General features: G+C 32.4%; 1 protein-coding gene and 1 long non-coding RNA gene across 2 annotated transcripts in view; both read left to right on the forward strand.

The window, feature by feature from the left end:
• LOC145668378 (uncharacterized) overlaps positions 1-20422 on the forward strand; it is a 226390-nt gene that overhangs the window by 38049 nt on the left and 167919 nt on the right. The gene's annotated exons all lie outside the window — the stretch shown is intronic.
• LOC145669246 (uncharacterized) lies at positions 9094-15219 on the forward strand. The gene is made up of 3 exons (XR_014128175.1): positions 9094-10366; positions 10779-10864; positions 14756-15219. It is a non-coding gene; the product is annotated as an uncharacterized LOC145669246 (long non-coding RNA).

Here is a 20422-nt window from a genome sequence, read left to right on the forward strand (position 1 = left end):
ATACGGTGCTCAAGTAGCTTCTTCCTCGTCTTGACGTAGCAATTTTGTTTTAAAACAATCTGTCAAATGTTCTCTTCTTCTCCTCTCCGTCTTTTTCCTGTCACTTTACATTCTATTTCCCTTTATGATACATTTCCTCCTCATCCAGTGACCCAACCAATTTGTTTTTCTCGTTTTAATGTTATTTTCTCCCCTGTTATTTAGAACATTTCCTCATTCGTTTTCCATTCGATCCAGCTATGATTCGTGTGATTTTTTATGGCAACACGAGTGACAAAAATACTGGTATTGTATTTAATGGAATTTGAAATGGCATAAATCCATTTTATATAAACAATACGCAACATAAATGCTGTTGAGCTGTAGTGGTCTTCAATCCATAGTAAATATAAGCGTGCAAAGAACAAGATATCCAGTATGATAGAAGTGATTAAATTCGTTCACCCTCAACAATTGCTGAAATGGTGCATATAGTGTACTCATGGACTAAAAAACTGAAATGAAATCCTTGAGTTGTACGTCCCACGATTATGCCGTGTGAGTTAATGGTGACGGTGATGATGTGAAATGAATGAAACGGTGGAATGAAGAAAAGTGTGAGGAGACGGGAGAACCCCGAGAAAACCCACGCACACGGTGTTTGTCCACCACAAAGCCCACTTGGCGCGAGCTGGGATAGAATCAGGGACCCCACACACAAGAGGTGAACATTCTACTACTGAACCACCGCGGCCTGGCTCTAATACACTAAAGTATCTTTTTTTTTTTTTTTTTTTTTTTTTTTTTTTTTTTTTTTTTTTTTAGTACAACTTAAGATCCTACCAGAACAAACCAATCAAAATTTAAGGCTTATATAACACTTCTTACGAAATGATTCTAGGTATTTTTCATGGTACAATAGTAATGTAAGGAAACATGATAAATCACAAGCTAAAGCATCTGTACGCAAATATTTTCATGAAATGAAATGAAATGTCTACTTTTACATTCTACAGATTTGCTCTTTAAGTAATGACAGATGAATAATGAAAGTGAATGATTGTGAAAGAATTGGTGGAATAAGGATGTGGCAGGAAACTGGAGAACCCCGAGAAAACCCACAGACACGATGCTGTCCACTGGAAACTCACGTGGGCTGCAATCAAACGGACCCCCCTCCCACCAAAAGTGAGTGCTCAAACACTAAGTCCGCCAAATATTTTTGTGTCACAGCCACATGTGCTCTTACGTGTTCACATATGACCCCACTCTTTACGTTTTCTAAACTAGTGGTCCTCAACCGATGTGTCGCGACACAATGGTGTGTCACCCAGTCCTCTAAGGTGTGTCGTGAAATTTTAGAATTTAAAAATCATAAAGAATTTAATAATAATTAGTTAAAATCGAGACAGACTTTACCAGTCAACACCTCCAACAACAGCAATGATGCTCAATGCTACATAGTCATTATAAAAACTAATAGGTTTCATTATATTATTACACTGCTCTACAATGATTTTGCTGTTTGGAAACTATTAAGGTTTTCTTAATGTTTTTGACCTGAGAAATCTAAAAATGTAGTTAGTTTTGCTCTATCACGTACAGTTTTCTTAAAATAGAGGGGAGGGGGAGAGGAAAATAACCGCATAAATGTATATTTCGGAAGAAGTACTGATTATAATTACAAATATAAAAATATACTTTCGATGCCATAGCCCTCTGATTATCTTTGAATTTGTAATAAAAGACGTGCAGTTACTTATTCTGCTAACATTGAAAAAATATGTACTGTATCTGGTAGCACTGAATGATATCACAACGCGTTACACGTTGGGAACGCAATAACAGCGCTGTGTAAGCTATGATTGCGAGAACTATAATGCAGAGGAATGGAGGCTATTCATTGATTCCAACAAGAGAAGTTTGAATGGTCTGCTTCTTTACAACAGCAACCAACAACCCTCTGTATACCAATTATTCATTCCGTACGTTTAAAGGAGATTTACGAAAATATGAAAATGTTTAAAAAAAAAATAGGAGGATCATCATTGGTTATTGTGCTGCGATCTGAAGGTGATAAGTATGCTTCTTGGACAGCAGTAAAAGTACACCAAATATCCATGCCACATTTTGCGAATGGAACAGCAGAGAACGCAATAAACTCTGGACTCAAATTGATTGTCAGCGAAAGCCGCATTATAGGAAGTAAAAATTTGAAAAACATCTGCCTCGTAGACCCTTCACAACTCATATTACCACCTTGCATATTAAACTGCGCCTAATGAAACAATTTGTCAAAGGTCTGAATAAAGATGAACAGTGCTTCCAGTGTCTAGTGACAAAATTCCCACAACTTTCAAGTGCTAAGTTAAAAGAAGAAATATTCATCGGTCTTCAGATCAGAAAGTCTCAGATCAGTCAGACTTTGAACATTGTATGACAAGTGTTGAAAAGGAAGCATGAAGTGCATTCGGGAACGTGTGTCATAATTATCTCGGGAACAACAGAGACGAAAATTACAAGTACATTGTGTCTAATATGCTCCAGAAGTTTAAAAGCTTAGGGTACAAAATGAGTCTTAAGATTTATTTTTTGTATTCACATTTAGACAGCTTTCCTTCTAACTTCGGTGATTAAAGTGAAGAACATTATGAAAGATTTCATCAGGACATCAAAGCAATCGAATTCCATTATCAGGGACGTTGGAGAACAACAATGTTGGCGGATTACTGTTGGAACGTTGGTGCGTGAAGATTCACAAACTACTCACAAAAGGAAATCTAGTTTTAGGAGCTTCCAAGTGAAAAAACAGAGACAAAAATTAGGTAAATTGTTTATCAGTGACCTTCAGCGATAAATACGCTAGTTGTCGTCTGGGGCAAAAACGCGCCCCCCTGACCAACCAAACCAAAACGTTCCCTCAAATATTTGCCCAATTTGGGCCCTCCCAATCAGGCGCGCCCGGGGCACAAGCCTCGTTTGCCCCCCTACTTACGCCACTGATGACCTTAATTATTTAGAATATCGATGTTCGGATTAGTTCTGACGCAAAATAATGTTCCTTTGTTAGAAATATATAGTCATAATGTTATTGTATATTAGCAGCGTTGCTGTGTAAATAGCACAATTTACGCAATCATGTTTTCCGATTTGTGAAAAAACCTGACGTGATGGGGGAAAACTAATTTCATTTTCGTAATTACCAACCTCAAATTATATAAAATCAGTTGTCAAATCAAAAACAGCTTTCAAAAAGTTTCATTTTGTAGAGCAGTGTTATTATTATTATTATTATTATTATTATTATTATTATTATTATTATTATTATTATTATTATTATTATTATTATTATTATTATTATTATTATTATTATTATTATTTATAATAAAAATATCGAACAAGTGTGTCGCGATGTACTGGACGTTCAAGTAAAGTTTCTCGTCAGTCAAAAAAGGTTGAGAACCACTGTTCTAAAAAATCGACTTAATGTGTAACTTGAACTAACATTTAGAATTCATTCTTTTCTTTCTTTAATTAAACAATCAAATTACGTATATTTCTTGCGTGTGTGCGTGTACGTCTGAAGACGATGGACCTCTAAACATGGGTTCAAAGCGAATAAAAGTACTGCAATGCTGAAGCGTGCTTTCTTACTTAGTTCCATACTAATACAAAGTAAGAGTGTTGTGTTTCAAAATATTATGACGGAGCAATAACAAAATATAAAGGAGTCGAAATCTGATTGGAATAACGTTCCGCATTTCTTATATATATTTTTTTCATTTCCTACATATATATAAAGAGTAGGAAAAATATTATTGGAGGTTGCAACAGTACGTGACTTCGTCTGTATTAGTAAGAAAGACGCTCTGTCGTCTTGGCAAAGCAATAAAAATCTCTTTTCGTACACGCCGAGATAAATGGCAATAACTTTTATTGAGTTGGCACGACGGACATCTGACACGCCCATATATTCAAGAGTGCAGTGGAGATTTTTTTTCGTAGACATAATTCTTTCATCTTTTATTTCACTACATTAAAGGAAAAAAAGTATGTGAGATAGTAATATAATAATGTATGCATACTTTTTATATAAGGTGATTTTTTTTCGAAAACAAAAATCACGAATATTCTGTATGCTTCTCTTTTATTACTATTATTTTTATTTGTTTTTCTTGTGTGTGTTTCTTTTCTTTCGTTAAACGTCACAAATAACAATATTGTGTGTCCTGTATGAGAAAATACAATTTATATGACACTTGAGAAGAATTTCCATTATGTAGAGCGATTTGCTAGTGGGCTTTACATGATAGTTTTCAACTGTTTATGTTATTTAAATCGTGGTAGAAGTATTATCAAAATATTTATTATAAACGAAATAAGACTTTAAAGTGATTTTGTAAACATACAACATAATTGGTATATTTATTATGCAATGTATTTAACTATAATATTGCCGCATTCTCTTTAGGCAATTTTTTAAATAATTGGTTGTATACAATGTAGTGAACCCTTGTGTCAAGTCACACACACACAATAGATGTATGAGAAAACATTTTTTCTACGTTCAGTGGCGTCATTTCAGATTTTGCCAGGGGAAGGGGACAAGATTTCCACAGACATAACAATTTCACGTTTTCTGTTAGTATAGTAATATACCATTTATTAAAAAATCATGTGAATTTCAAACTCAAGGGGGCAATTGCCCCCTGTCCTGTCAAAATGATGCTCCTGTTTACGTTACTATTAACGCTAGATCATTTCAAGCACCGTTATTTCAATGGAAAATTCTTGTCGGTATCTTACTTACATTGTTAGAGAATTCAGAGAAATAATGCATTTGAACAGAGAGGTATTAGATGAAAGCAGATCACAGAAGGCACCAGTGTACTAGTGATTGTAATTTATAAAGTAATAATTAATGATACTCTGCCATCTTGAAATTATGCACTAAAATGCTCTCTTTATTCTAGAAACTTTGATTAATGAACTACTGAACATTTGAAAACATAAAAATAAAGATAATTTAAAACATTTTTTTTAAAAAAAAAGTACGTGATATTATTTGACAGTTACTATATAGTGAAATATCTATTTTCTTACTGAAAATTGCTATGAAGAATCTTGATTCTAGAAAATTTCTGTGTAGTGAATGCGAATTTACAAATAAAGAAAAGAAGGAAGAACTGAAAGCAGGAAGGGACATTAAAAAAAAAAAAAACAAGATAGGTTGATTGACACTACTTAGCCATGATTATCATCATATGTATTCTGCCATTATTGGCAGGTCACTTGCTGCAGCTGAAAGGCTTCCATGCTCCAAAGTCTCAGGTAACCTCTCCGCCTTCACATAAAAAATATTCTATTTTAATACTGTCCATCATATATAGCTACTTTCGCTTCCTCCTTCTTTTTCCTGCCCCCTTAGTTTCTAGCATGTCCCCCATGCTACAATTTCTTGTCAGACAACGTCTCAATCAGTTTTTCTTCCTTCCCTTTTTCAATCACATCTAAAATAGTTCTTTTCTCCCGCACTATTTTAAAAACACTTTCTAATTCGTTTTCCGTTCTTCCCAGCTAATTATCTTAATTATTCTCCTCACCCAACGTATTTTGATCATTCCTTCTGATAATTTACTGTACTGCAGTTTCTAAGCCCATAAATATTTATTTACGTTATATTTGTAGCTCAGTGAAAGGTCCCTGTTTCAATCTTAGACCACGTGAGTTTGCTGGCAACACATCTTATCCGTGTGTTTTCTCGGTTTTTCTCCCTTTCTCCTACTCCCTTCACTCAACAAATTCTTTATTTTTATAGTCTCCTCTAATTTATCAAGCACAAACATGAGACGTTAAATTAATGATTCCATTTTATTTTAACTAGATCAGCTGATGAAAAATTAACGCACATCTTCCCATATTCTTCCCCGAATTTATTTACGATTCAAGGGACTGATGTGGTCATATGATACACGTAAAATAATTAAAAAATCAATCAATGCATTTGCTAAGTTACTTCTCTGTTTGTTGTTAGATTAAAATATTGCAACTTAAATTTCACAAACTTCCATACTAACTGGAGCTCTGAAGCCTTTGTACGAATACGTAAACCGGATTACAATTTTCGCTGTAGCTTATCGTTTTACTGTAAAATTTACGTAATTATGGCAGTTAGAGGTTAGGCATCGAGCGCCTGCTGCTTATATAACCAGCATTTCACAGGAGTTTGGTTGGTTGCAGACGACTAGGTATTCTGTTAATTTTATATCAACAAGATATTTACCAAATAAGTTTATTTAAGCTTTACTCCAATAGATAAGTTTTCTATGTGGTGCCTCTAAAGGAAAGATAGGAACTATTGCCTTCAAAAATGAAATTGTAAAAAGAACTCTTTCGCTGAATCAGTAAGATCGTAAAATAGATAGCCATGGTTTATCATACTACATCCCCTCTTAATAGGACCTATTTAATAATTAATTGAACCTGAAAACACTTCACAATAAAATGTTAAAAAAACTGCAAACATTTTTTTAAATGATGGTTTTATAAGATGCAATAGAATGAAAAAACTTTTTTGGGGGTGGGGTGAAATGGAATAGGACTAAGACTTAAAACATGGGACGCTCTCCCTAAGTTTGAAGTTAAGAAATGTTACATCATTGGGAATACATGACACGTTTGGTCCGTAAATATATATGTGTAAATGAGTCTATGTAATATATGGTAGTAAAACACGTTATAATCAATAATAGCATGAGAATGAAAAAGATGGTTCCCACAAAGGCATCTACACGGTTTCCGGCTATTAGAAATCTACCCGATTTGATGACTGTTACTGAGTTTAGTGTCCATTTCAGCACCGAGGAAAAATCAGATGTGGATCTACCAGAAATCGAACCTTGGTCTTCTCCACCGAAGACAGTGGCGCTAAAATTTAGCCACAATGAACAAAGTATACGTAGTGATTAACGTGACTCGAGGTTAACTAAACATAGCAGTCCAGAAACAAATGTTTCACCAATTGGAGACCCTTTTAAAAAGCTTTCTTACTTTTAATCTTACCTTTTACTCAAAAGTGATGTATAAACTTATAGACAACCATACGTCATTGAAAATACTTGAATCCCTGGTTTTTCACTCTGGCTAACAAAGAATGTATAAAAAAAATTAAGGATCTGTTTTGTGGTATGGATGTCCATATTCATTCAAAGAGACGCGAGAAGGATGGTTGTTTTTATGATACTACAAGTAGTGGTATCTCGCAAAGGTAGTTTAGCCAATCAGAGAGCGAGTTGATTCATCTGGTATTGAGTTAATGCTATTTATTGCTATTTATGAGTGTTTTTTATGTTATTTATTGAGTGAAAATATGTGTTTACTGACAATTTATGGCTGTGAAAGTTAAAATTCGTAGAAAATACAATTTGACTGAAGGTTATCTTGAAAAAATAAAACTTTATTGATGTTTTTGGTACGTTGTTTGATCATTTATTATTGCCAATATGTGAAACGATGTTGGAAAAAATCCTTGACACCTAAATTCTCAGAAATGAAGCCTGGAACAGTCTACGACTTGATGGAAGGCTAAGTTGAAAATAAAGCTTTATTATTGACTATATATGAATTCTTTGATGAATTCTTTAAAGATTTATCTATCTTTGTTATAGGATATACTTGTGATTCTGTGTTGGTATTTATGACGTGAGACCGTCCTTCACCCGAAAGGAGCCGTGAAAAAAAATTAGGATTGACCGTTAGATACAACCATCAGATTTAATTACAGAGTGGCCTTCACATAGATACCAGAGTCCCCCTCAAAAAGATTTTTGGAACACAATTGTGCAATTTAGTTAGTGTTAAAAAAGAAACTGTTAGGGATTATTGTCTACTTTTTTAGAGAACTTTGTGAAGATTGCATTCTAGATGTCCTTCAAGAAATTTTTTACTCCCTTACAGAAAAAAAAGAGAAAATAAAACCCAATCTTGACATTGAACTTGGAAAAGCTTTATGTATTTTTCCCCTTTTACGTAACAGTTAGGTTGTTACATGAATTTGTTTCCCTCGATTTTTTGTAAAGATTGTATTGAAACGAAATATTCTTTCTTTTATTCCCTAAAACCGCTGGAAAAGAAAGAGAGGCGCCAGATCGCATATTGAACGCAAAGGTGGAAGGGATGGAGGGGTGAACTGAGTTGCCCAAACTTGTTTTGGCGGGAAGACCTGTTTATAAAATTGTTATTCTGAATAAATGAATATTAACTCCTACGATTAAAAAATGTATATGCAACGTGTAATGTCCATGATGTATGATGAAATCATTTCATGATTTGTAATTATTGTGCCGTATGATTATATCACCTAGGTTATCTTATATTAGTTTACTCTTATATACTTCATATCATAACAATTATATCATAACAATCCCCTTATGGTAAGTAAAATGTTGGAATGAAGAAAGTGAGAGGAAAACTCATGAGCAAGGTATTTGCTCACTACAAATTTACTTGAATGGAAATCGAACCAAGATATCTCAAGCAGTGGAGATGTGGTTTGTAGCAGCAATACACTAAATACTTAGAAAATGTTTAAATAATTTGTGTGACCTAGGATTTCCCAGCTAACAGAGAACAAGACTTTTTCACTGTGGTACTAGCCCTTAGAAAGTGAGAGGAATCTTTACTTAGATATTATTGATTGACACTTGTTTATGTTGAGTTTAGTAAAATGGTTTTGACGAGGAAATAAACCAAGAACCTCATATACTAGAGAACTCTTTACCACTGAGACTATATGAATATATTAAGTTTATTGTCAGAGAATTATTCTGTTAGACTAATTTATATGAATCCATTTTTTTTTTCGTCGTAATATTCCCTTTATGAAAAAAAATTAGCGGAATGAGGAAGTGGGAGGAAACGGGGAACTTTAAGAAGACTTATGAACTTGATGGTGAATAAATCAATTTATAGAATATACTTTTTGTTATAAGAACACTAAAAATGATATGGACATGCTTGACATGAGAAAATCCAACAGCAGAGGTAGATGCTCTACCATTGAACTAGTTTGTACCATTATTAATTATATTAATTGGGTTTTGCACGAGACGATTGGTACAGAATTTTTATAACTAGATTTGATTTGTGTTGATTTTATATTAGTGTGTCTTTTAGCAGTGCAGCTATATGAGACGTGAACCTACAGTTTTAACGTAGAATCCGAACTATATACCTCCACCGTGAATTGAGTTGATTTTGAGTTTAACTTTCCGTTTAGCAGCGAGGCTATATGAGACGTGAACCTACAGTTTTATCGTAGAATCCGAACTATATACCTCCACCGTGAATTGAGTTGATTTTGAGTTTAACTTTCCGTTTAGCAGCGAGGCTATATGAGACGTGAACTTACAGTTTTATCGTAGAATCCGAACTATATACCTCCACCGTGAATTGAGTTGATTTTGAGTTTAACTTTCCGTTTAGCAGCGAGGCTATATGAGACGTGAACCTACAGTTTTATCGTAGAATCCGAACTATACACCTCCACCGGGAATTGAACCCGGTTTTCTACGCCAAAGGCATCCGTCAGGAATCGAGTTGAGTTGATTTAGATTAGTATGTATTTTATCACCGAGGCTATATGAGACGTAAACCTACAGTTTAACGTGGAATCCGAGCCGCATGAACTTTCCCCGGGAATTGAACCCGGTTCCCTACGCCAAAGGCTCCAGCCGGGAATTAAATTGGAAACGTTACATACACTATTAAAAATGAAGTTAGGACCACATGTATTAAAGGCATGCATGATGTAAGGAAAAAATAAGTGTTGAATGCATGGACATGTATGTCATGTGTACAGTAAATGCAATACAATGTTTGTTATGAAATTGATTAAAAATACATACTTGGTGAGGTTCTTAGAACATAATTAATTGCCATACTTTAATGAACTTTAGTTACACATATACTAATTATATAATGAGAGAAAAAATACTCACAGAATCTATAAAACCCGATGGTAGACTATTGGGCGTCTTATTGCAGTTTGAAGGACAGGATTTTTTTACCCTCGGAGTAAGAGGGAAGGTAGAATTGCTTCTTTTTTCTTTTAATGTTGTTTGTAAACCGTCCCGTTATTGCTATGAGGACTTATTGACCATATAGAATTCCAGAGAAAAAAAAAGTGGTTTACAATCTTTTTAGAGGACTCTTTTTTATTATTATTGTATGGAATTGTGAAAATTGGCGTGGGTTTCTTCTGTTCAATATAAAAACTGAATTTTGAAGATTTTTGTCATTTCAAGTTAGTTGGATAGATTGTGACGGTGTTTTTGCTTCGAAGTTGTTTTTTATCGGCGCTACTTCATCTGTTTTTATATTTGAAAAGGTAAGTGGACTTCTGTCTTCTTAAATATATTCAGATAAAAATTTATTTTCATTAATTGATTACAAGATATGAAACATTTTTAATATTATTATTATTGGAAAATTTATCTTAGAGTAATTCTTGTTGATTGTATGAATTCATTTAGAAATCATTATCTTCTTTTTGTTTCATATCACATTTATTTTATCAAATACATGCAAGCTGACTTATAGTATCCTGAAAACATGGCATTTTGAGAAAGAACTGGATTTTTGTTCCTAATTTCTTAGACTTAGTTCATTGAAATGAAAAAATTTCTTCATTTTCGGAAAGAATTAATTTTATAATAAATATTCATTTGATTTTTCTTAGCACTGATTATTTTTGTATTAGAAAAATTCAAATATAGTAAATTATTTTTTCTTTCTTTTAGATTATACCACTTCCAAAGTACGGACTACGTTCCAGAAAGAATTACCACTTCCAAAGTACGGACTACGTTCCAGAAAGAATTACCAGGTAAGAAAAATAATATATTTCTTATTATCATTATATAATATGTAATGTTGAAGACATACGATTGTTTATTTTTCATGGAAGACCACAGAATGAAATCATTTATTAGTTGGTTATTAACCGTGTCTAGAATACATATTGCTTTTAAAGTTTAATTGAAAACAAACATTTATTATTATCATAGGTATTTTGCCTTTTATTGATAGGGCACAGCTGAGAAGCTTCTATGCTCCACCGCTAACCTTTTTTGTTTTTTTGCGTGCGATCTTTTACTTTTAATATTAACCCTTTCCCTCTTTTTCCAGTTATTATACCCTCTAGGACATCACTCATGATAGATTCTTTTCTTAGGCAATGTGACAACCAATTTTTCTTCCTAATAATGTCTAAAAAATATTCTTTTCTTACCCAACACTTCTAACAACCTGTTATTTCTTTTTCTGCTTTACCCAAACTATTTCTTACCATTTTTCTTCACATCTACATTTTGAAGGCTTCCAGTTGATCTTTTCTTCCCCACTTAGGAAAGCGTAACAAGCATGAGGAAAACGTAAATTACAAACAGTAGACACCAAATCCATGTTTTATAGCTATGAAATGAAATCATTGCCGAGCTTTTACGTATTAGTTGAATTGATATTTTATATTTGGACTGATCGGAAGACAAATGGTGTATTATTAAACCATGTTTTATATACGAACACATTTATAAAAATTATTGAGTTATCGAATTAATAGCCTTTTCACAACTAGAGTATATGAGACGAGGACCTCAAGTGAAATCTAACTTTTTTTCGTGAACCACGTTAGGATTTTTTTTTATGTTAACAACAAGTACAATAACTAAGTACGATTTTTGTGCAATAACTAGGCTATATGAGACAGGTCCTAGTGATTAACATCGAATCTGAACTACATGGCTTTGCCGAGAATTGAACACCGCTCTTTCACGGTAAAGGGATGCCCGATAACTAAGAAGTTACGAGGAAATTTTATGAAATTTTATGGAATGTTTTACAGAAGATTAAGATCGAGTTTTGAATTATAGGTCGGAATTACATCTATTTATTTTGATACCTTTGTACAATATTTTCCTTCAGTGAACGTACTATTTGTGGAAAGATACAAAGTGATAGTTGTTTGTGTGTATGATGGACCAAGATTCGAGCATTTATTTGTTCTGAATGAAAGAAATCTTTATATTATTTTGTGAAAATGGTAGATGTTAGATACTGTATGTGATTACTAGGTTGTTTGAACAAAATATATCATAATATTTAGTGAATTTATCAGAAAGAGTAAAGAATTATTCATGGTAGATTAATTGATTTTTTCATTTTATATTTGGTCTTCCTGTTGGTGTTTTTTCCATATATTGACAGAATAATTTAATTAGATTGTTGAATAGAGTTGAACGGTATTCATCAGTTATGGTATATACTGATGATGTAAATTTAATAGGGATGATAGGAGAACATTAGAAATAAATGCAGAGATCTTATGAAATGCTTGCAGGGACATGGGTTTAGAATAAATGCAGAGAAAAGTAAATACACAAAAGTGCGTTGGGACCGTAATACGGCAAATTGTGGAGACGTTAAAATATTAAATAATACTTTTGATAAAGTGGATAGTTTCAAATATTTAAGATCAGTATTAACAGAGGAAAAAATTATATTCACGGAGAAATTAAATGGGGACTAAAACCGGGGAATTCGTGCATTATTCAATTCATATTGTTGAAGCTTAAAATATATAAAACGTTAATTATGCTTGCGTTGTTTTGTATGGTTGCAAAACATGATCGCTTACTCTGAGAAAAGAACATAGACTAAAAGTATTTGAGAACAAGATCCTGAGACGAATATTTGGACCCAAGAGGAAGGGGAATGGTAGAAACTTCATAACCTAATTTATACAGTTTGCCGAACATCGTTAGGGTCAACAAGTCTAGGAGGCTTAGGTGGGCATGGCATGTAGCTAGAATGGAAGAAATTAGAAACGCTTTCAAAGTCTTGACTGGAAGACCAATCGGAAAACGGTCATTAGGAAGACCTAGGCGCAAATGGGAGGATGAATCTCGCAAAGATAGGGATACAAAGTAGAATCAGTTGGGTATGGATAGAAGTCAGTGGAGAGCTTTTGTGAACGTGGCCTCCGGGTTTCATAAGCCATAGAGTTAGTTAGTTAGTTAGTTACTTGAATAAATAGATACTTATTAACGATAATAAGAAAAAATTTTTAAGGATATTATTTCACACTTTTTTCTAAAATAGAACTGATTGCTAAACACATTTGGATTGTTTGTTGATTTATAATATGATAACGTATTCTTAATTTGATTGACTGATTTACATAATTTTCATAAGTAATTATTTCCCAAACATTTTAGTAATGATATTGTGAGAAAATGAAATTTTTAGTTTTGCACCATTATATTAGATTAAATTATAATGAAAGTAGAAAGGTTTCCTCTGAGAAAATGTAGAAGCATGATGTTTGTGGAAGATCTAAACTGAAAACATAAATTAAGTAATCCTTGTATCAGAAACGAAGGCTTTACCATTGATTTTTGCGTCACCCTTACTCATATTATTATTCTTATTGAATTAGGAATATAGTTTGAAATATAAACAGTGGTTAAATCACTCTACAGAAGACAAGATTTCCTGATCTTTTTATCATCTAAGATTATGTTATAGCGTTACGTCTCATGACATGTACACAATCCAATGAAAGGGTATCTTGACATATGTTGCCTTGCATTGCCTTTCGATTAAATGATTTAACAGTATATATCGTAGAAAGGTGTATATATCATTACATGTGGGTATAGAAAAGAATTTCGAAATTAAAATATAGAGTTGGACATCTAAACTTATTGTGCCCCTTGAGGGATGACATCTCTCGGAGAGAGAATAATCCGTGAAAGAAAATGTCTGTATAATCCCTACATGTTAGGCTACCCAATATGTTTTACTGTACTGTTGTATAATCCCTACATGTTAGGCAACCCAATATGATTCACTGTAGTGTTGTATAATCCCTACATGTTAGGCAACCCAATATGATTTACTGTACTGTTGGGTTATCTAATCTGAACGATAACTGAGTTTTACGTCCGATGGTTATACCGCTAGACTAAAGGAAACTGTGATTTGTTGAACCATCACTTTACAAAAAGAAAGCTCTTAAAAGTATATAGAACCCCAACAAAAGCTAGGCACACGGTGTTTGTCCACCACAATTTATAAAAAAAAAATGTGTGCAAACTTAATGTTTGATATCAAAATGATGAAATAATTCGCGGAGGCTGGAATCGAACCCGGGACTACAAGCACCAGAGGTGAACGCTGTATCACTGAATCACCAAAACCCCCCAGAAATTATTTGAATTTACTAAATTTTAGTTATTATTCTAAGCTAGGATAAAACACTTGAAAATAACCTGTGGAATAAGGAAGAATTGTGCTTGTTTTTTCGTAACGAAATAATTTGATTGTACTGTCCAACTGATTTGATTATTTTCTTAAGGTATAAATATATGTAAATTAACGTATATTTTATTCCAAAGACCAATAAGAATGATACGTTAGATAATTAAAGGCACTGGTCCGTACGATACCTTCATATTACAAGTCCAATATATGAAATTAAACTTACATAGACTTTTAATTTGTAGAACTGAAGTTTAGTTTTGAAATTTTGTTCACTTAAAAGATCAAAAATTAATAGTATTAGAGCTAGGGTATTGGCAAAAAATGTTGAGTTCTGATTTTAGAGGATATAAATTTACCTCTTTTGTGATAAATGATTAGCCATAAGGATACTTAAGTTAAAATAAATAGATTTGTAATTTTAATTATTGATAATTTTGTTTCTGTTATTTTGCAGGATGGCAGAGGGTAAATCTACCTTTCAACTTCTTCAATCAATTGAAGAGATTGATTGTATTTTAATAGACATTGAGGAAGAAGAAAAAAGAAGAACATCAGAAATGGAAGAAAGCAGAAAAAGGAAGGAAAGAGAGGAAAACGGAGAAGACGAAGAAAGGAGAAAAAGAATGAAGGAGGAAGAAGATGCTTTATGGGAACTGTTCCCATTAGATGAGGAAACCATTATTAATATAATAATTATAATGAAAAGAGTTGAAGCAATGGAGAAGTTAAGATTAAAAAAGAAAAAGTGAAAAAAAAAAGTGTACATAGAAATCAAGATTTGTAAATAGTTGAAAATAAAGTGATTTCTAATTTAAAACTAATTATATTGAAAATTTGATGTTTTTATTTCAAGAAAATGAGAATCGTTCTTTTCCCATTTTAATATATGTGAGTTATTTTAAAATATTGTTTTCAGCAAAAAAGATTTTTGAGACATGCACCTGCAACTTATTATCTGATTTTAATCAGCTCAATTTGACTTGTTTTTTTTTATTTTTTTTTAAATTTCAAACCTATTTGAGACAAGAATCTACAGAATAAGATGATATCCGAACCACATAAACAAGTTGAACTCAAAATTATCTTCGTCAAATGTGGATATGAAGAAGATCTATTATTATTATTATTATTATTATTATTATTATTATTATTATTATTATTATTATTTTATTTAACAGTTATGATCTTTAGGCTAAACTAAACTATTGATTAAGGAAACTGAATGACAGAAAAAGTAACTTTGTGCTCTTTTGGCAGAAATCGAACCCAGAACCACGTGTACCAAAGGCACATACACTAGCTACTTGACCAATTATTATTATTATTATTATTATATTGATTTGTAATCATATGAAACTAGTACGGTTATTGAAGGTGCCTAGAAATTTAATGGAAGAACAAATCCTGAAATTGGTGGTAAGTAAATTAACTGAAAAAATATTCTTTGTTTACATTTGCTAACATGGAAAGATTCAGAAACGTTTCCCCACCATTCATAATTTTAAGGTTCCCCATTCATAAACACTTCACACACACTCATAACCACTTGAGAAGAACAAGTTTTAGTTGAATACGGTAACCTTTCGTTTCCTCCTCTGCCTTCACCAAACCTTGAGCGGGGTTTTACTGTTTGGGTATTTTTCTAAGAAAAGAGGGTCTGGTTTTGGGACGTGGGATTCTTTTGAAGAAAGTGAAAGTGGTGGGAATAGCCTTTTAAGTATAAAATACTGTTAGGAATGAAGGAAGGAATTCTGAATGTCTATAAGATTTGAAGATTATCTTTTGCTATGAATGTCTGCGCTTTCCAATGTATTTTTGTTCTTATAATATCATAGCAGAAAAGTCTAACAGGGTCTTTCAGATTTATGTTGCTATTAGAAATGAAGAATAAAAATATTTAGTTGAACTTGAAATATACAAATCACACGGTATCCTGTAACACTTGACCCGATATTAAAAATCTTATGTGAGTCTTTCATTTTGAGATTGATTTGCAAAAAATTGGAATCGAATAGGATTAAGATTACGATTTAGATTTTGGTCTTTTATCATCTAAGACCATTTAGCCCTTCATGTTTTGAGAGATGACGTCCCTTGGCGAGCACACAATCCGGGAAACGATCTAAAAACTATAAGTTAGGTATCATCAAGACATTTAACTGATGTGGATGAGAAAAATCCAAGAAAAATTCATTCAAGGTAGATGGCCTTAAAGTATTGTACACTTTTTTTTTTTTTGACCGAGTGCCTCCCACTGGGACTGCCTGCATCAAACTGGAATCGAATCATTGTGTCCAACTACATGAATATTTCATGTCAGTCTATTATTTTTCTCATTCTATATTAATTAAGTAAAAATATGCTCGTTATTCCATATGATTGAGCAATAAATATTCTTTGGATCGGTATAGAATTTTAGTTAAAGTTTCATGGAGAAGTCCATTGAAATGAATTAGTGCTATAGCTTGTGATTCATTAAATTTTATAGAGAATCATGTGGGGGTTTTTGAAAAATACTATCTTCAATCAATCAATCGGTTCAAAGCAAATGATTGATCAATGATTAAATTACATACATTATGACATTCTTTGTAAAAATATGTATCTTTTAACGTCATTTTAAAAATGTGACTGTAAAGAAGAATGATAATTTCTGAAACAACACAAAATCTTTTAATGGTGCTTGTAGAACGAAAAAGTTGAGAAAATTTGACACCTTGAGAGAGTGTATATTACAGAATGTATATTACAGATAAAACACAATTTGAATAAAAAGTATTAGTTAGGATTGAAACTGATGAGTTTGAGTATTGAAACTGATGGGTTTGAAGGATAATGTTCTTTAGGGAGCACACAATCCGGAAAACAATCTGAAAACTATAAGTAAGGTACCATCCCGGCCTTTGCTTCAAATGATTAAATGAAGAAGAAAAACCCTGGAAAACTTCATTCAAGCTTTTACAAATTTTGAGATAGCAAAACCGTAAGCGGGGGTGCAACATAAGCCAAAACGATAACGAATATACTAGGTGGATTACTGTAGTATTAATTCAAGAAATATACCAAGTAGCTTAGCAATTCTTTAGGAATAAATACCAAAAACCTTATTATTTTAGAATCCGTTTACCAGACATTGTTAGGATCATAATAAAAAGAGTAAAACAACCGTTAGGAAGACCTAGGGAAGATGTATCTTGCAGAAATAGGCATACAAAGTAGAATCAGTTGGGTATGGATAAAAATCATTCAGGAACTTTTGTGATTGATGCAATGAATTTTGGGGGGTTTGTTTGTATTATTCGGGCTAAAAGATAATGAGTAAGAACATATAGAAGTAAAATACACTTCCACTGAGTGACTGTTATAAAATTTAAATGAGTAAGGTACTTTGTAGCATAAGAAATCAGTCTATCACTGACTTAATTTGATGGAGAGACTTCAAGTATCATAAGGAAACATTGTACCACTAACCCGTCATGGGTATTAAAAATGAACACGTTGAAGATTAATGATGAAGTCTCAAGTTATATAAGGAATCATGTAATATAAGGAAACAAGTAATATAAGGAATCAGTTTATTACTAAATCAGTACATTCAAAATTCAATCATGGACCTCAATTAGTGCAAGGAAGTACTATATCACTGAGTCATCATGTATCATAAGTAAGCATTCTACCACTAAATCTTCATGAAGGATAATAAATGAGACATTCACCATAAGAAAACAGTGTATCACTGAAGTCTGCATGGTGAAAAGAACACATGTACCATAAGAATACAGTATAGCCCTAAATGAATCTAATGAAAAGACCAAAAGAAGTAGATACAATCTAAAAACATGAAACTTGACTTATTACTTATTCACTTCAAAATCTCTTGGTGAAGAATGTCAAGCTTAAAATCATGTATATTGTTCTAAAATATAGGGAAATAGGTACTCATGTCCTATACCCGAAAAATAGATTTGAAGGAAAACTTAGCCAGTAGATGTGAAAGCAATTAAAATAGATTTTGCGGCTAAAATATAAATTAGTATAGAATAATTGTGATGTTCCAGATTTCATACCGCATAGTTAAAATCTATGTGATATATTGTGTTATAGAATGTCTTTATTTATGTTATATTTATCAACTGTAGTGAGAAATAAATTCTTTGGTATTACAGCAAAGCCGTAATCAGTTCAAAAATGTAATAAACATATTATATAGTTTACCGTAAAATTTTTTAGGGGATCTTCCTTGGATACAAACTTGTGTTATACAAAAGAGAAGGCAAACGTCATGGGTATTACAAATGATTATATTCAAAATTACGATTACGCTTAGCAAGTTTACGATATTTCCATTCTACAATAAGACTAAAAAGTACTTCTTAGTTTTTAATCAGAGATACTCAAAAACATGCAGATACATCATCAAATACATAGATAGAGTAAAAACAAGCTACAGATACTCAAACTTGTAGATAGTCAGTAAAATTCATAAAGAGAGTAAAAACAAGCTACAGATACTCAAAACATGCGGATAGTCAGTAAAATTCATAAAGAGAGTAAAAAACAAGCTACAGATACTCGAAAAACAACCAAATACATCATCAAATACATAGATAGAGTAAAAACAAGCTACAGATACTCGAAAAACATGCAGATACACCATAAATACATAGATAGATTAAAAACAAGCTACAAATACTCAAAACATGCAGATACACCATAAATACATAGATAGAGTAAAAACAAGCTACAGATACTCAAAACAGGCAGATACGTCATCAAATTCATAAAGATAGAGCAAAAAACAAGCTACAGATACGCGAAAAACATGCAGATACTCCATAAATACATAGATAGAGTAAAAACAAGCTACAGATACTCAAAACAAGCACATACTCCATCAAATACATAGATAGATTAAAAACAAGTTACAGATACTCAAAAACATGCAGATACGACATAAAATTCATAAAGAGAGTAAAAAACAAGCTACAGATACTCAAACTTGTAGATACGTCATCAAATACATAAAGAGAGAGTAAAACAAGCTACAGATACTCAAAAAACAAGCAGATACGCCATAAAATACATAGATAGATTAAAAACAAGGTACAGATACTCAAAACAAGCAGATACGACATAAAATACATTGATAGATTAAAAACACATACAGAGGATACGTGGAAAAAGAAAGGGACAAGCAGAAAGGAGTTCAACAAACAAACTACAGATACTCAAACATGCAGATACGTCATCAAATACATAGATAGATTAAAAACACATACAGAGGATACGTGAAAAAAGAAAGGGACAAGCAGAAAGGAGTTCAACAAACAAACTACAGATATTCAAGCTTGCAGATACGTCATAAAATACAGATATAGATAAATAGATAGAAAGAGAAAGGGCGCTACATCAGCATTGGACTTTGTTTCGGGAACCGGGTAAGAATCATTTGTACTGTACGTGCACTGCAAAAATGATCACAAATTTATTTCAGGAAAGAATACCAACTTAATATGAGAATATTTTATATTAAATATCTTCTCTACACACAAAATAAAATTGCGTGACATGTCCAGACTTACGCCATGCGTAACTTCTTCTATTTTTCTATTCCATAGTTAATCAATTAATTAATTAATATGAGTGAGATAAAACATACTAATAGTATATTACATCAATAGGAATCTGAACCTTTATTATAAAGCTTTGAGAGCAAAAAATGGTTTATAGATAGTCTAAAAATAGTCTTCCGTTGCAAGCGCTGCTATCGGTTGAAGGAATTCCACTCGCTTTCTTTCGCTTAGCAACAGCTAAACTCTTATTGGCTCAACGCGTGGGTGTGTAAGGGTGTAAGCGTTAGTTTGCATTTTTGCCACAGCTCAAGACATTTTGGCAGCACAATAGTAATTATTGAAACAAAGTGATAAACATATATAGTACGAGCAAAGTTGACATTTTCTTTTCAGTATAAACAAGTAAAAGTGAATGTATATAACATAATACTTAAAGAATATAGGGTCCTATTTTATAAAAATATAACTATTAAAAAATAAACATATTTCAATGAACCTGTTAATTCCTATATTTACAATGAAGTCACTAATATGAATTAAAAATATTA

Source organism: Thermobia domestica, chromosome 13, assembly GCF_964235325.1.
Source record: "Thermobia domestica chromosome 13, izTheDome1.hap1.1, whole genome shotgun sequence".
NCBI classification, from domain to species: Eukaryota; Metazoa; Arthropoda; class Insecta; order Zygentoma; family Lepismatidae; genus Thermobia; species Thermobia domestica.